Here is an 18,433-nt window from a genome sequence, read left to right as displayed (position 1 = left end):
CTAACTCAGAGAGCAAATTTTTTACCACAGATGGTCAGCAGACTTGCACTTAGATCTCATCAGCTCGGATTCTAAACTGGCCACCTTAGCCTTAAGGATAATGGGGTCTCCTAAACCAGGGCTCTGATAGTAAGGAATAAGGAGAGAGTGGTACTGATTAGCAGTGCCTGCTGTCCCAAACAAATATTATCCCCAAACTATTTTTTTTTATCCTATATTTTACTTTAAAGAATGGAGGGGAAACATTATGTATCTGTAAATAGCCTTTTAGAAAGGGTACAATTATATAGTTATACAACCCCCTGGAGGGCTCCTTTCTTCTAAAATCTCTTTAAAAACTGTTCAAGGTTAAGGACATTTTTATCTTAATTTAGTAACTTGCTGTCGATTATCTTGGAATGACATCCTCTCTCTGCAGATGTTCTGTCAGGCTTTAGAAAATTCTAGAAGTGGACAGAGAAGTGTTATGGTACATGTATTTGCAATATGCACGTCTTTGAAATGAAATCCATTTAGGGACCAAAAGGCATTTCACGTCTTTGCTATACATTTTCACATATTTGCCTTTCCAGAATTCCTTTGAGCAAATCTGTTAGATGTAACCCATCCGTTTCTCCCATCTGAATTCTTTATTACTAAACGTTCTTCAGTATGCTCTCACTCCCCTCTGTCAAAGGCGTTTCTCTGGGTCCTCACCCTTCTCATCTCATATGTGAATGCGTATCTTAAACTGAAGCAACAGTCTGCTATGACTTCTCCATAACTTGAAGAACCTGTCTTTGTGGGAAAAAAAGTAGACTTACTAACTTAAAAGGTAAAATGTGCGCAGTGTTTCTGAGAATTAAAAACTAAGATAAAAACATAAGCAATGGAAAAAACTTACAGTGGATCCTTTTCAAAGACTTTATTTTACAGAGAAGGCAACTGAGGTTTAAAGAAAAAATGCGTTAGTTAAACACTAAATAATAAACCTTAAACCTCAGTGGAGCAACACATGGACAGTTCATTTCTCACTCACTCAGGAGTGTAGTATGGACTTTGGTGGTCTGAGGGTCAGTTTTCTGCTGTTATTCAGGGACCCACCACCTTCATCAAGTGGCTCTACGTTTGTCCTAAAAAGGAAAGGAGAGAGGAAGCTGCAAGCTACAATTATCAACTCGTTATCCTTCAGACATAAACTCTTCAGGTCACCTCTGGTCACATTCTTTGGGATAGAACCATACCCAGATGCAAGCGGAGATGGAGAATGTTGTTCCTATCTTGGTCCTAGTGATGCCTCTACAGGCTGGAGGAGCTAATTAAAGTGTAGTCAACAGCTCGTTGTTTCTGCCACAATGAGTGATTAGCCTAAGACTGTGGATTAATTATGTGTGTGTGTCACATATACATATAATACACACAAACATATATACGTGTGTGTATATATACATTTTTTAGCATGAGTTGACACAGGGGGCTTCTGCCGTATCAAAAGAGTACAAACTGCCTCTTGTTGCTTTTTCTTAATTGAAGTTGACTACTACTATCTATTTCCCTTCATTTTGCTACCTCCCCCCCACCTTTCAGTATTATATGAAAATTCTGAAAGAAATAATTTCAAAGTTTCCAGTGCTTTTAAAGGTAATAGAATACTCAGACCTTAACAATTTTCCTGTGTGAAACTTTTGCCAGACTAAAATAGTTAACTTATGAAAAGTAAATTTAGATTGATACAAAAGAGAAAATAAGCTGATTTTTTTTTTTTTTACACAAATGCCCTGAGCCAGGGTGGAAAATAAATGGAAAACTGGAGGAATTTAGATCCTTTTATTGTAAATTTAAATATTTTTAATTGTAAAAATAATACAGGCTCATTGCAGAAACTCCAAAATTGAAAGGATTTAAAGAAAAAAGGAAAAATAACTCAAAATCCCATTTCTGATAAATCATCTCTGTAACATTTTTGAGGGTATCTTTTGAAACTTTTTTGTGACGGGGTGCATATAAATACAATGCAAGTATAAAATACCTTTAATTATTATATCCAACTACAAAACAGTTCTATGACATTTTTATTTAGTAATATAAGTATGATTACTCATCACCTAATAAAAATCTGCAGCATCATTTTTAATGGTTGAACAGCATTCTATTATTTATTTAACCAGTCCCTACTGTTCAGCATTTAGATTATTCCTGTTTTGCTTTGCTAAACAATGAGACAAGCATCCTTGTTCATATGTCTTTGAGCATTTGTTTATTTCCTTAGAATGGACTTCTAGAACTTGAATGGCTGGTTGTCAGTTCTGGTACATACTGACGTATTGTCTTCCAGAAAGGTTACCGTGCTTTTTATTTCTACCAGGAATTTAACATCCAGTGTGGTTTCTTACACACACTCATCAGTACCAGTATTATCAATATCAATACCAGTATTATCACGTTTTTTAAAACTTTGTCATTCTAGTCAGTAAAATATGACACCTGAATTATTTTATTTGTATTTCTTTGATTAATAATAGCAAGGTTGAACATATTTTCCTATCTTAATTGGCTGTTAATACTTTTTAGTTTGTGACTTTATGACATCCATTTTTCATCGATGTATAACAACCTTTTATATATCAATGTGTTTATTTTGTTTGTTGTAAATGCAATTTTTTTCTCTTCATTTATTAATTTTTATTTTGTGTGTGTTGAACTTCTTTAATACTGTCAAGTCTATTCAAAAACCCTTTAATGAACACAACAAATGTGGAAAATCAGTCACTCTCCTGCATTTTGTAATCAATGTATTTCCTTTTGGGCAGTATGGAAATGTAAGTTCTTATTTCATCTTATGGTTGGAAAGAATCTATTCCCTCGGAAAGGGATTATAGTCTCCATGATGCAGTAATGGGAGATTTTATAGGGTAGGCAGGGTCTACAGAAGAAAAAACCCTAAATCACACTCCATTGGTGGTTGCCTTATTTATAAAAATGGCATTTGAGGTTGTGTGACTGCCATCAGGTAAGCAAAATTAATTTTTAGCATGAAGTACTCCTATCAGCAAGAACAGCCTAGGATAGGCTAGCGGTAAGAAGTGAGGGGTTATGGGATTGGGGCATAGCCTCTGTTTCCTCCAACGCAGCTGGAAATTTAAACTGTGGGGCTCCTGCTTGATCCAATCAGCCCAGCTAGTATGTGTTGCCAGGTAGGGTGAATAGACTCAGAAGTACAAGAGCTCATCCTTGGTCCCCTCTGGAAATGAGCAGAGAATACTGTGTCAAGCAGAGGTGATCAGTCCATGGTCTGGAGACTTGGATCTCCTCACATAGTCCTAAAAGTCAGGGTGAGACAAAATGCCAATACAAATTATATTGATGACAGTATCAATGAGGTGACATTGAGTCCTTTGACCCAACGTGTGTCCGCAGTGTGCCATCCATTAGTAAATGGGCAAAGCCATTTGACAGATCTATCTGATACAATGAATGAATCTGACACTCATAGTTTGAAAAACTGAAACTGTATCCATTTGTCAAGAACAGTGGCTACTTGTTCTGCTTTATTCCCCCTGGTAGAACTAGGTGACATTGCAGGCAGTAAGACGTTCGGCATTTCACCCTGGAGTAGCCCCAAAACTGAAGAAGCTGTCTTATCAATAGTTAGCTCCTTGTCACCAAGAATATTAAAGTAGATTTGTATGATTAGCAAATTAAAGAGACTGTAGTGCCTACCACTACTGTATTCACTAAGGCACCCAAGTTATTCTAAAGAAATCCTAATAATACATTAGGACCGTTTTGAATATTTTTATTTGATTAGCCAGAATCTTCTAGTTCTAACATCCATCACCATTTTGACCACTGAAACTTGGCCTTCTTTTCTTACAGCCTAGCCCTGTGTTCTTGGGCTAATCACTAACCTGCTTAGAGATACAATTTTCTTCTCTATGAAATAGAAACAATATTATATGCTTTGAAGGGCTGCAGGAAGATGAGCTGTAATGTTTATCAAGTGCCTAGTAAGTAGCCTGGCCCATAATAAATACTTGGCTAATTGTAGATGTTAGTTTCATTTTTAGTTTTATTTCCAAACATTGCTCTTTACTTTTGGAACTGTAAAATTTGTTTTGAGAGTGGAGGACTTGTTGTTTGGATTCCTCCAACACTCTCTGTATATTCTGTACTTCTATCCCTACATCATTTATCTTAATGGAATAAATGATCTTTGGTCTGGTGATTCCAAGGTGACGAGGAGCTAAGCAGATGTTCAGTATACACCTGGAAGTATGGATTTTCATGCCCAGTGCAAATGTGGGAAAGGCATTATTCCCACATTATAAAGGGGGTAAAGACCTCCAACTTGAGGAGACTCTGGGTTGAGAGATGAGAGATTTACAGGTACTGTGTTTATCCTACAGGGTACCACAGGGGCTTTTATGTTCTGTAGCAAGAATTTGCACCTTATACCCTTGTAGTTAGAAGTAAAGCATACCACATAACTAATACCTAGTAAGCATTAGAGTTAGAATAGATACCATTTATTTAACGTTTCCTTTGTGTTAAGCATTTTACAGTTACAACATATGGATGGATACTATATTGTAATGGTTAAGAGTGTAGTTTTTTGAGCTGGATAATCCTGGATTGGAGTCTCATATTTATTACCTCTTTTTTTTTCTGTTTTATTGAGGTATAATTGACAGAATTGTAAGGTAGTCAAAGAGTATATCATGATGATTTGCTATACATATGCGTTGTAAAAGGATCCTTCCCATCACGTTAATTAATACATCTAACAGCTCATGACACCTTTTTGCTTTTTTTCTTTTTTTTGTGAGAACACTTAAGTTCTATTCTCTCCGAAAATGTTAGTTATACAATACTGCAGCTGAAAGTTTGTACCCTTTTACCAGTCTTCCCCTCTTTTCCCCACCCACACCCCAGCCCCTGGCAACCAGTTTTCTACTCTGTTTCTATGAGTGTGGCTTTTTTTCTTTTTAGATTCCATATATAAATGATATCATTCGTATTTATCCTGTCTGGCTTATTTCATCAGCATAATGCACTCCTGTTTCATCTATATTGTCACAAATGAAAGGATCTCCTTCATTTTTTTAAGGCTGAATAATATTCCATTACCTCTTAAATGGGTGACTTTTGGTACATTGTTTACACTTTCTAAGCCTCAGGGTTTCTTTTCTTCTGTAAAAAAAAAAAATATATATATATATATATATGTATATACATATATACACAGGTTATTTTCTGATATGTGGAATGTTTGTTGAATAAACAGATAATTAGTTGAGATCATAAATGTGACACTTAGCACTGTATTAACATTTATTAATACTCTCCCTGTTAATTTCTACAATAAATTGTATAATAAGTAACAATAATAATAGTACTACTAGTAGTTTTAGAAAATGCATAGGATGTGCCAGTCATCATATACTGTACTATCCTCCTTCATGTGCACCACAAGTTACATGTGGATATCATCTTCCACATTGTTTCCTTTAAAGAAAATTGAAGCTCAGCAAGATTGAGTAGCTTGCTCCAGATGTGAACTCAGGTCTGAATCACTCCACATATAGGTTCTTAATGACTCCATGTCTTTAATTCCACATCTGCATTTGTTTGTTGTTGTTGTTTTTAACTTTCCAAGCATCTGATGTGAAATTCCTTTCTCTTTGGGGAATTTTCCACTTTGTGGGTCTTGGTGAGAAACAGAGCCTTCCTCTCGTTATACAAGCTGAACATGTCAGATACACTGTTTACTCACATGCTCAGTCTCCCTTACAGATGGAAAACAGTCGGGCGACCTCGGGTTGGCCAACTGCACCCTTCTCTTGGATTTTGAATTACAAATAAATGATGTAAAGAAGCAAGGCCAGCAGTGCTGGGTCAACCTCCTGTTTCCTGTTCCTGCTTGGTAGCAAGGCCAGCTAGGACTTATAACATCACTTTGGCCTGATCCTATAATTGCAATAGCATAGGCTTGGCTTTCGGTTGTTTAGTCTGCTTCTAGTTACTGAGACCTAACCATAAACTTCCAGAAGTTTCCTTTTCTGCTCAAATTAGCCGTATCTGGTTCCTGATGATTACAAATAAGACCTTTCCTGATATACAATGGTGACCTACTTATCCAGGCAGATGTAACATCGTCCTGGCGGGGACAGAGGGCAGGCAAGTTCCTTGAACAGCTGAACAAGAAGAAAAAGACCTAAGAAGGAAGAATTGAAGCCAGTTCTGCTTGTGTTATAATTCTACCCGCAGCTGCCTCTGTTTCACAGACCACATGCTAAGGACCGTGTCCCTTCCCCTGTAACAGACGAGCAAAGTAGACCCAGGCCTTCCAACCCAGAGACCAGCTGAGCTGTACCGTGGACAATCTAGGATGTGAAAGACTTCACTCAGTGTCTTTGTCACTTGACATATTGTTCCTCTCTTTGGGAAGTAGCTTCTTTGTGTGACAAGAATATGCTAAACCAACACTTAAGTGGACAGAGGTGAAAGATGCCAAAATTAGCTACAGAAAAAAAGGTGTAAAGACTTGTATTTTCTGTTATTTGAAGGTGTTAAGACCCCACATAGAATATGAGTCCTTTAAAGGAAAGTTGTGAATGGCCCAGGGAATGTTGAATTTCCATGTGGCCATATGTTCTTGATCGGTCACGATGATGATGATGGTAGCAGCAGTAGCATTTATCAGTGTTTCCTGGGTGAGAGGCACTTTATCCTAATGACCTTTTATCCCCATGACGACCCTGTGAAGTAGGAAATACTGTTTCAGCATCTTCAGAGTTTTTCTTTCTTTTTTTTTTTTTAATCAGGAATTTACCCTAGATCACAGTTGGGTGGTAGAACAACCAGAACTGGACACTAGCCTTTCCTGAATTCCCAGAGTGTGATCTTAGCAGTTGTATTGCCTGATGCAGAGCCATGTAAATGTTGCCAAAGCAATGAAACGTGTACCTATTTCTAAGAGATTCTAACTCAGAAGCTCTGGGGTTTAAGTGCAGAGCAGTTGAGTGTGATTGTCTTTACAGACAGTAGATAACTTAAGAGAAGTTGTTTAAAAGTATATTTGCATATTGCACTACACTCTCATGTCTGTGATTGGTTAGCTATTGAGTAACTAACACAAATCCCAATCCCATCTCTAATCTCATTCATCTCTTGTATATTTGACCTAATTGAGGCAGTATTTTTTTTGTTCTTTCCCACAAACACACATCGAACATCCAAAACATGCTTACCATTTGTGAGCATATTCTCTTAGTTATTTAGGAGTTGAGTAAGAGTGAGAGAGAAGGGCTTCCCTGGTGGCGCAGTGGTTGAGTGTTCTGCCTGCCGATGCAGGGGACGCGGGTTCGTGCCCCAGTCCGGGAAGATCCCACATGCCGCGGAGCGGCTGGGCCCGTGAGCCGTGGCCGCTGAGCTTGCGCGTCCGGAGCCTGTGCTCCGCAACGGGAGAGGCCACAACAGTGAGAGGCCCGCGTACCGCAAAAAAAAAAAAGAGTGAGAGAGAAAAAGACACATAAATATGAAATACGGTCATCATTTTTTTAATATCCTTTATGTTGTTAATCCCTCTTAGCATTTACTGCCATTCACTCATTTGTATTATTTGGGGTATAGCAGTTTATTCACACAGCATTTTTACATATGGCTTATCATTTGTATTCTATTTTAATAACACTAATAATTATAGACTATTGACAAACTCATCAGACCCTACATATTCATTTCAAAATCATGAAAATAAGGTGGAAAATGAGGTGTAAAGTGGAAAATCTATGTGTACGTTTTCATTGGTGGAATGAGGAGCTACCTGAATATCACTCCTTTAGCTTTTCCTTCAAATGGTGCACTTTTTTCCTCCATGCATAGGAGTCACTTCCATTAGGTAAACAGTAGTCTTGAGGGCAAACCTCAGAAGTAGAAACTGGAGAACTTTTCAGTTATGGTAAAATCAAACATATTTTTCTTCAGTAGTGAAAAAAAATTCTTCATGAGAAGTTCAACCACCGTGAGTTCCATGGTGAAAAACTTTCCCCTTATAGATGCAACTTCCCCCAGAATTCTGAGAAATGTCGGTAGTAGAGAGGGGTGTTGCATACACCTGTTTCATTTCCCTCTGACTTTTCCTTCTCCTTTCTCTATTGACATTAAAATCTATAGTGAAAGCACATAGTAAGCAGTCTAGGACAAAATCTAGAATTATTCTTATGTGATCAAATGTACTAAAATAACAAAAGCAAATCTTATTTCTAGCTAATAAAATAGCATTCCTTATATGATGTCATATTATGGTAGAAAAGAAATATATGCGTCTATTTTCTTCTATATTAAAACTGCTAAGGAGTGGGGACCCATGAACTAAATCAATTGTTTTGGGTTCAAGTTGTAGTTTTTAGTAGCCATCCTTCTTAGCAAGTTTTCAGAAGCAAATGTAGTTCGTTTACTATCACCACTAAATGTGCAATTGTGTAGATTTGTGGAAAAAAGTATCAAATACATATACTTTAAAATGATTTGTGTAAATTTATCTATTCATATTATTATTCTCTCCAAGTAAATCAAAATCTATATACTGTGTTTTTCTTCTATAGCTTAAAAGGGGAATGTATGTTGAAACTTATTCAAATATTTATTAGGTGTCTACTAAGTGCCAGGCACTCTACTAGGCAGTAGAGCTGTTGTATTAGAGGTGGAAAATGTCCTTGACCTCCAGAACTGATACTCTTGTAAGAGAAATACTGGGTCAAACTAAGTCAACAGTTTCTTTGCTACAGAGCTTTTTACCAGTCTTGTGAATTATGAGTCTCTGATAAGGAGATGTAGTGGACAACAGATCCCAAATTTATTTGAAATCTTTTCCTTCATGGACTGTCTCATAGGATTTATGATCCACTGAACACACTTGAGACACACTAGTTAGTATTCTGCAGTGGTTAGTTAATTGTTTTCTATTAAACAACTATATACTGAATCCATGATATTATTATCTGGATTTTTTGGAGGATACAATGATGTACGTGGCCACTGTGATGATAAGGGGGTCCAGTTTAGTTAAGAAGAGAAACAAACCACAGGAGTTATAACTTAATGTAACAAAAAAATACACACACATATACATATATTTATATGTAAATTACTATTTATATAGTATACAATGTCTTCTGAAGAAGATAGAGTTGTTTGTAACTTGGGATCTCACAGGAGGTTTCACAGAGAAGGTAGACCCTGAGCTGGGCAGAATTTCAGTAAGTTAATTTGGTTCTGACCGTACGATAAAATCAGGTATTTGCACTGGTCAATCTGACCTTGATGGAACAGCATTCCATTTGCAGGGAATAGTGTGATCAAACATGCAGTGGTAGAGATTGCCAGATTGTAATATTCCAGTGCCTGGAAAGTGTTGGAACATCTGCTTTCTCCACGGTCTAGAAAAGTGAATCTCAAGTGAAATGGACGTATAATGGAGGCCAGTGCTCTTTGCTTTGTACACTGCTTTGATTCTACAACATACAACAATGTAGTGATCTGTTTCACATTGTCATTATTCGAGAGGGTTCTTAGTAACAGGAGTGGAAAAGGAAGACCTCCCTTCCTGTGTTTCTGCCCTATGCTCTTAAGCCAGAAAAGGTACCAACATCACTGACGTGACCTTGTCTCAGGTATCTATCAGGATCTACTAGAATCATTCTAGTGAAAGGTAACTAGACGTCCAAAGGACTTAAAAGATACACTATAACCTCTGTATACTTTATATACCTGGTGAAACAAAAATGTCACCTGAGTGGTCCCCTTCCCTAGAAATACCAGTATGTTTTTCCAGTGCATGGCAGAACTTTGCAGGTAAAACTGGGATAAAGGTGAAGAACAGTCTTAAAATTCTAGTCCTTGAACAGCACCTAACACACAACAGGTTTTCAATAATCTTAGCAACAGTATTCACAAATAATGACCGTCAGCGTAACTGCTCTTTTGTGCCAAAATACGTTACCATATTCCTTTTTTTCCTTCAGCTTTACAACTTGGGTTCTACTATTGTTTCCATTTTACAGATTAGGAAAGTGAGTCTCAGAGATGCTAAGTCACTTGGGCAAGGTCACAGAGCTTGCAGGAGATAAACCTGCACCCTTACTGTTGGATCCTACCAACCAGACCATAATTTAAGTCCTTCAAAATATACCTCAGAACCTTTGAGTAAATTAATGAATAAATCCTCCTAGTCAGACTGACCAGATCATTATATTAGGTTCAGCTATAAGTGGAGGAAAGTCATAATCATAGTTGGACAGTTAATACAGTAATTTACTTGCTTTGAATTTTCTAAATGATGTTTAGCTGGTAGTTTCATGATGATAACCATCGAATAAAAACAGGCATATTTTGGTGTTTGGAATAAGATCTCGTATTGAGTAAAATACGTATTGATTCCTAGACCTATATGATGTGAGTAACAGATGACATTGAGATGTCGTCTAGAAGTACTCCTGTGCAGTTCATCATGTCAACCCAGCTAATAATTTTAGAATGTTCAGAGTGAATAATATATGCAGCCATAAAGCATATTTCTAATCAATGCAAATAATATTTTTCCTATGCTAAACCCAGAGTTAAGTTATAACACGCATCATAAGATTAATGGGCCATGTTTTCTTCATCACTTTGCTAAATTTCTTAGTCTGGAAACCATTCAGAAGGTTGCGAATTGGAGCTGAGCAGTAGTAGTGACACTGTGCCTCTGATGATGAAACTATTTCCACCCCGACCCCTACTGCTCCCTTCTTGGGAAAGAAGGCAACATGTCTCCTAGAAAAAGTCACAGGTTTATAAGCTGGCTTGTATAATACGTTTGGAGGAATAGTGTGTCTTTTAAGCAGAGCCTATCTCGGCATATAAAATAATTTTTACCTACCATTTAATGAAATTAACACTCACTTTGAGGCTCGGTCTTTTGCCATTTGACTCCTGGATCACGTCTATGGATATATTTTTTTCTTGAGACGAAGTGTGAACCCAATATAGTATCCATCATTCAGTCTATCTAGCTGATGTACATCCTCTGAAGCACAAGCTCCCTGAGGCCAGGCACTTTATCTGCTCTATCAGTGTAGCCCTGATGCCTAGTGTCTAGCTTTTGGAGATTCTTAATAAACATTTGTACTGAATAAGGTATGTATATGGTGAGCAAAAGTTGGCTTCCCATTTTACAGTCAAGAGTATCCCACTCTTGTTCTGTGAACACTGGATAGCAGAATCTTACTGTTATTTTTCTGTTCCCTTTGCAAGATTCCTGAAAGGGCATTCCTGTCCTTAGAATGTCCATCTCCTCCCATCTTCCTGGAGAATAACTCTTCTTTCTGAAATACTTAGCCCCATTATTGACTCTTTAAGACTGAATGTATTACCTCCTTACAAACAGGAAAATGCAGTGCTTTTTTTTTTTTTTCGACAATTTATCACCAGAAAATTATTCTAGCACCTGAAATTCTGGACCTAAAATGCCTGGACTAGTGGTTCTCAAAGTCTGGTACCCAGACCAGCACATCAGCTGCACGTAGGAATTTTTAGAAGTGAAAGTCTTGGGTCCTGCTCCAGACCTGCAGACTCGGACACTCTGGGGGTGGGGCCCACTACCTGTTTCAGGAAGCTCTCTGGGTGATGCCGATGCATACTCAAGTGTGAGAGCCACTGCTTAGACCTAGAGCTTAAGGTTTAGGCTTTGGACAGATCTGAGTCCTAAACACTACTGAGACACTGGAGTGGCCATGAGCAAGTTACTTCTGGGAACCTCTTAGCATCTGTGTGCCTTGCTTAGCTAATAGTGATTTTAATTAATTAGAATAATGCACACGGTGTACTCAAGAGAGTAACCAAAGCATACGTTATGTTCCATAAATTCTAGCTGTTTACCATTATCATCAATCAGAGCTTACTGACACATCCTGAAGACATTCTTCTAATAAGTGTAATAATGTGGTTTGTAAAATTAACAGCTTAGAAGAGCATATTACGAAGTTCATCAGACAGGGTCTCAGCAGGAAATCAGGGGTACATCAATAGGGATAAATTGAGCCCAATGTAGAGAATCAAGAGATAGTGTAGTGCCCTGGGTTCAGTAAAAGTGTGGCTACTTTATAGGAGATGAAAGAGAAAGGAAGCCTTGCTGGAGAGAGAGTCCTCCCCAAAGATGCTGTGATGCCCCACAGAGAAGCACTATACGTTAGTTGGGGGATGCAGCCAACTCCCAGCAATTTGGCAAGAATTAATACCCTAACTTCACTCCCCTCCTTCATTCCCTACAATCTTCTATTGGTACTCTTCATTGGTGAGCCAAACAGAAGCCAGAGCAAGGACACTTACTAAGATAGGCCATGCAAGCCATCCATATAGAGTTGGGTGGAGAAAGGATGTGGAAGGGCAAATAGGACATATTTCCCGCAGGTGGTGAGCGAGCTGTAAAATCACTCGCCCTTCTAACATCATTGCCATTGCAGGAGCACGGAGGAGCAAGTGGTTAGTTCTGACTTGGCAGATCCAGGAGACTGTAGGACAGAACTGGTATATGAGTTGGGCTTTAAAGGTAGATTTGAATTTTAATGGAGAGTATGGAGTAAGAAATGGTGAAGAACCAAGGGAAAGGGAGATTCATTGCAAATGGAGAAAAGAAAAGTGGCATAAAGACAAGAAAAGTCAAGACTTACGGAAGAGATAGCAAATACTCTGCGTGTGACTGGAGCAGAGAATGGGTAGACAAAGGCTGGAAGTTAAGATGAAGTCATCCTTGAATAACATTAAAGTTTCCTCCTTTAACCTCAATTTCCACCTTCTACTCCCTTCACTAACATTGGAAAATTAAAAGTGAATTTGACTGGGTTGGTGGCAATGGCAGTATGAAGCAAAGAGAGGAGAATAAGAGTAAAAAATTTAGTAGTACCTTGGTGAAGCTGGGTAAATGATGGGTGGTGGTGTCACGTCAAAGCATGGGCAAGTGACTGTGACAAATATAGGCTTATTTCTTGACTATATGACTTCAGTTAAGGTACTTAAGCCCTCTAGGCTGCAGTCTCCCAACCTGTAAAATGGGGATAAAACCTCGCTTCCTCCAAGGTTTCTGTGAGGATCTAATGAGAAATGGAAGTAAGAGTTGAGTCCAGTAATCAGTTTTTAATACATATAAACTAATGTGAGGATAAGGGTAAGAATACTTGCTATCATTTATTGAATACTTATTATGTGTCCAATATTGTGCTAGTCTATTTACATATCTTTTCTCACTTAGCTTTCTTTTATCTGCCTTTCTATAGGCAAGAGATAACTGATGGCTCAGTTATGAGGAAATGCAGTTGTGAGGAAAATGTCAGAGGGAAAATGTACCAGAAAGTTAATTCCTAATGGATCTGTCAGCCTTAAACAGAGCATGTCTGTGCTAAAATGTATAAAATATCTGTGCTAAAACTACTCAATTGGGCAAGTTTTGATAAAGTATTAACTTAATGAATAGGCATAAACAGCTTGGAGCTTTTTGGAGGGTATGTGGTAATCTTAGTATTGGTGTGATGACTTTTGAAAGTTCTATGGCGTATAGAAGTCAAAAAGAAGACCCGGAAATTGGGAGAACTCTCTCTGAAAGTTATTGGGGAAGTCTGGCTAGTAAGACTCCAAAAGGGAGAATCAGTAAGAGGCCAGGTTATTCATAGGCCTTCTAAGAATGTGTCCATGAGAAATATTTACAATGATTGGATGCCGGAATAAAGGAGAACACTGGCTCCATAAATGGTAACTTATTTTACACAAACAGGCTAATGATAAAAATAATGCAAATCTGATGGATTTTTAAGAGTTTCATTGACCAAACTGAGACAAAAGTGCATAACAGCTAGATGCTCATAGTTTTAATCAGTTCCCTTTGGAGTCAAGCAAAGATAGCACCTGAAATGGTAAGGGACGTTTATGCAAGGTCACCAAGATTTTTGGTGGTGCATTTGGGATATAAACCCATTTCCATAAGAATTCTTTCAGAAGTCAAATGTTTGCTTGTCAAAAAGAGCATGAACTTACTTCCAGGAAAAGTTCTTAAGAAAAAATAATTTGAGTAATGAAGAACACTGATGTAACAGTTACTTTAATTTAAGAACCCAGAAATAGAGGTAAAGAGTAAAGCAATTATGGGTTAAGAGTCTGCATAAATTCCCCTGGAAGGGGGATATGGTCAGAGATGGCAATTTGAAAACAGTGAGTCACCAAAAGTAAAAGTTTAAATTACAAGCTGTTTTGGGGGTCTTCAAGAGAGGTTTTATAGATAGAACAACAACAGCAGCAAGGATAAGATATAACGCTGTCATGTAGACTGCAGCCTGAAAAGAAAGCATTGCAGAAAAGCCACATCATCCTGAATTTATATTTCCGTGCATTTGAACAGATTGGAGAGCAGTAAAGTTGTTTTAAGAGCGAGTGATTTAAGTCAGCCAGCTTGTGAATAATACGAGATATTTTTGCATTTACATTAACTTATGTCCATAAATAACGAACTTTAACAATGAACAAAATCCATAATCCTGATAATGCTAAGAAAACTGGAAAGATACCTTTACCTTGAAAAGACAGGATAAAGAAGACAGCATAGAAATTTAGGGAGATTGCAGTTTTGGAAAAATCATATTAACATTTATTAGCTGCTACAGCTTTGAAATGTGATGATTTAAAGAAAGAAGTAGACTGTTGATTTCTAAAAGGTAATGTGTTGGCTGAAAGAGAAGAGAATCTTGTTGAGACCTAAAGTGTTCTTTTAAGGATATATTTCAATGTCATTTCAAAAAATAAACGCATTTCCCATAACAAAACAGTGAGGTTAATGGAATCATGCAGGTGAAAGCTTTTTGGCCCGAAGGAGTTCCATCCTTTGGAACAAAGTTTTATTGTTGAACACACCATGACCCAGGCCTGTGAGTGCCAGCACAGTGGCTGTTTTTACAAGATCTGGTACAATATTCACAGTAGTTCTGGCCTTAGCACTAGCCAAGGATCATTCTTTTTGTATCTTCCTGATTGCTTCCTCTACAGAAATGGGATAATCCCTCCTCTTCTAAACTGGAAAGTAGTTTCTTCCCTCAGTAAAACTAGTTTCTTCTCCAGGTTGAACTTTTCCAACTCTTAGAGGTCTAAAATGAATGATAGGAAACATACTATATTTGCATCTATTTTTATTTAAGAGTTATCTAAGGAGATTTATCTAATTAAATAGGAATTTCCTAACAGATGCCAAAATAAACAATCAACAAGTTTTCTTTAAAGATCATATATATTATATAACAAGATCCACCTAAGAGTTAAAATATAAGTAGGTATACAATTCAACTATTTGAAGATAATTTTTCTTCTTACCACTGAAGCAATAAGCAGGTAGTAGTACAATTTGGGGAAAACAATATTTCTGGCTTTTGTTTATTTTAATTTGTGATATTCATGAGATCTTTTGTGAAGCCTTTGGGTATATAGTAAAATTAATGGGTTTTTAACTTTGTATCGACTCGTACTTTTGTAGGTTTTAAATTTTTCTTCTGGCTTTAATTTATGCTATCTCCTTTTACTTCTTCATTTAGAAATAATGTATTTTTCTCAGGATTGCAATCTCAGTGCAGTCCTCTACTTTTCTATTTGTTGGACGTTCTCTTAGACATCTACATTTTTATCTAGTTAGTACCTTTTTAGTTTTTTATACAATTGATAAGAACTCTTTAATCTTATGAATTCTTTATATTTTCTCTTTGGAGACAAGATTTATAGGGATTTCCTTGGGCTTAAACTAGAAAGAAAAACGAATTTGCATATGAAATGTTGAAGGCTTTGTTACAAAGTGGACTAACATTATATGTATGTTTGAAATAAACTGCTTCAACCGGAGCACCTAGCTGTTAACCTCCAGATTAATATCTGTCATAAAATATGTGCGTGCTTCCAACACATGGCATTGCCTCCTATTACTGCATGTCCAGGAGAAATTGTTTTGTCTTGTAGCAAAAGACATTAGCTCTTTGCACATTTTTTTTTTTTTTTTTTAATGACAGCTATCCAAAAATCAAGCGTTCCCTTGTATGTGAGGACAGAAAAGGACAATTTTTAGACAGGTCTAATATCCAGTTGTACCTTTCAGTCACTTAGAGAGAAGGCTTAGACCCCTGAAGCCCAAAGTCACAGGTTTTTTAGGATTATGGTGGTATATACCTCCAGTTTATAGAAAAAAAAATGCGTTGTAGAAAATCCAAGTTAAATTAGGACTCAAATCCAAGTTAAATCTAGAACTAAAGTTTTACTGCCCCAAATACTTGTAAACTCTAGGTTACTGCTCTGTTGTCCATTTCATCAGTTGCAGAATATTCAAGTTAGCCTTTCAGTGCTAACAAGAACATAAAAATGCATTATGTCTAAAAGCAGAACATGATTGCCAAGGCAGATCTGCGCATTACCTGAGAGTTTGGGGGGCCACCCAAGCGGCATCTACTTGTTTGCTACTGACCTTCAGTTAGACTTGCTCAAGAATTGTTACAATGTAGTAACATACACCCTTATGTACTCTTGAGTTTATTGAAAACACACAGCAAATGTGCACACACACACACATACACACCAGCACACACCTACTCTAGAGCCTAGAATTTTAAGAGTCAGAACTTTTTACTTGCTTCTGGATTAAGATGGACCCTGTATTTCCTCAGCATGCTAATTAGAAACTCTATAAACAATTCAAAACCAGCTTAAAATTCTGTTTTACAAAAAAAAATTGATGTTAAATATTATCCTCATAGAGTTCTACTCTGACTTTTCAAATTGTTTTTTTCTCCCTTCATGGGATAAACAGTTAGGGTTTCTTTTTCTTTGTTTTTGTATCTCTCATTGTAAAAAATTCTATCTTGAAAGCTGATTTATTATTTCTTCCTTAGCATGGATGACATGGAAACAAAGATGATATTTCATCAGTCTTGTTTTTATTTAAGTTGAAAGGTTATATATTTCTACTGTCTACTGCAATACTGCTAAATATTTTTATAGTGCTTGTAAATCTTATGACATTATTTTTTTAGTTTGTATTTAAGGCATTTACTCAAAAGGGACCATATGCCTCAGTTCATGTCACTCTATCATCAGTGTGTATGGTCACTCTATTTTCTAATACTTTTAAGATTGGTTTTGGCCCCAACGTTCCTCTGCCAGATTTATTTCCTTTATTTTCCCCTATGTAGCACCATTTGGGCCATTTAATATGTAATCTCCCAACTCACCTTTATAGTTATTTTAAACATATGTATATATTTGAAATACCGAATTGTTTTGTATTTTCTAATTTTTGCAAAAGTAGTATCGACTACAAATCACATCCTATTCTTTTATTTTCTACTTTCATCTCTACACTTCCAGTGTCGAAGGCTGGACACATCTGCCCACTTTAGTACTCTGGCAATTAAACAGAACCCTCTTCTGGCAGAAGCCTAGTCGAATTTGGGGAATGTGTACAAGGAAAGAGGGCAGTTGCAGGAAGCAATTGAGCATTACCGGCATGCATTACGTCTCAAACCAGATTTCATCGATGGTTATATTAACCTGGAAGCTGCTTTGGTAGCAGCAGGTGACATGGAAGGGGCAGTATAAGCTTACGTCTCTGCTGTTCAGTACAATCCTGATTTGTACTGTGTTCGCAGTGACCTGGGGAACCTGCTCAAAGCCCTGGGTCGCTTGGAAGGAGCCAAGGCATGTTATTTGAAAGCAATGGGGACGCAACCGAACTTTGCAGTAGCTTGGAGTAATCTTGGCTGTGTTTTCAATGCACAAGGGGAGATTTGGCTTGCAATTCATCACTTTGAAAAGGCTGTCACCCTTGACCCCAATTTTCTGGATGCTTATATCAATTTAGGAAATATCTTGAAAGAGGCACGGATTTTTGACAGAGCTGTGGCAGCTTACCTTTGTGCCCTAAGCTTGAGTCCAAATCATGCAGTGGTACGTGCCAACCTGGCTTGTGTACACTGCGAGCAAGGCCTGATAGATCTGGCAATAGACACCTATTGGTGAGCTATTAGATTGCAACCACATTTCCGTGATGCTTACTGCAACCTAGCCAACGCTCTGGAAGAGAAGGGCCGTGTTGCCAAAGCAGAAGATTGTTATAATACAGCTCTGCGGCTGTGCCCCACCCATGCAGACTCTCTAGCCAATATCAAAGGAGACCAGGGAAACATTGAAGAGGCAGTTCGCTTGTATCGTAAAGCATTAGAAGTCTTCCCAGAGTTTGCTGTTGCCCATTCAAATTTAGCAAGTGTATTGGAGCAGCAGGGAAAACTGCAGGAAGCTCCGATGCATTATAAGGAGGCTGTTCGAATCAGTCCTACCTCGGCTGACGCCTACTGTAATATGGGAAACACTCTAAAGGAGATGCAGGATGTTCAGGGAGCCT

The 18,433-nt window shown here is 37.6% G+C and overlaps 1 pseudogene; it reads left to right on the top strand.

Moving 5' to 3' along the window:
• Positions 1–18,433, top strand: part of LOC149749777 (UDP-N-acetylglucosamine--peptide N-acetylglucosaminyltransferase 110 kDa subunit pseudogene) — a 192,435-nt pseudogene that overhangs the window by 14,628 nt on the left and 159,374 nt on the right.

This window comes from Delphinapterus leucas, chromosome 3 (genome assembly GCF_059928025.1).
Source record: "Delphinapterus leucas isolate spDelLeu-1000000601 "Yukka" chromosome 3, BTC_Dleu_Yukka2, whole genome shotgun sequence".
Lineage (NCBI taxonomy): Eukaryota > Metazoa > Chordata > Mammalia > Artiodactyla > Monodontidae > Delphinapterus > Delphinapterus leucas.
Note: the sequence above shows the minus strand (reverse complement) of the source record. Positions and strands in the feature narration are given on the sequence as shown.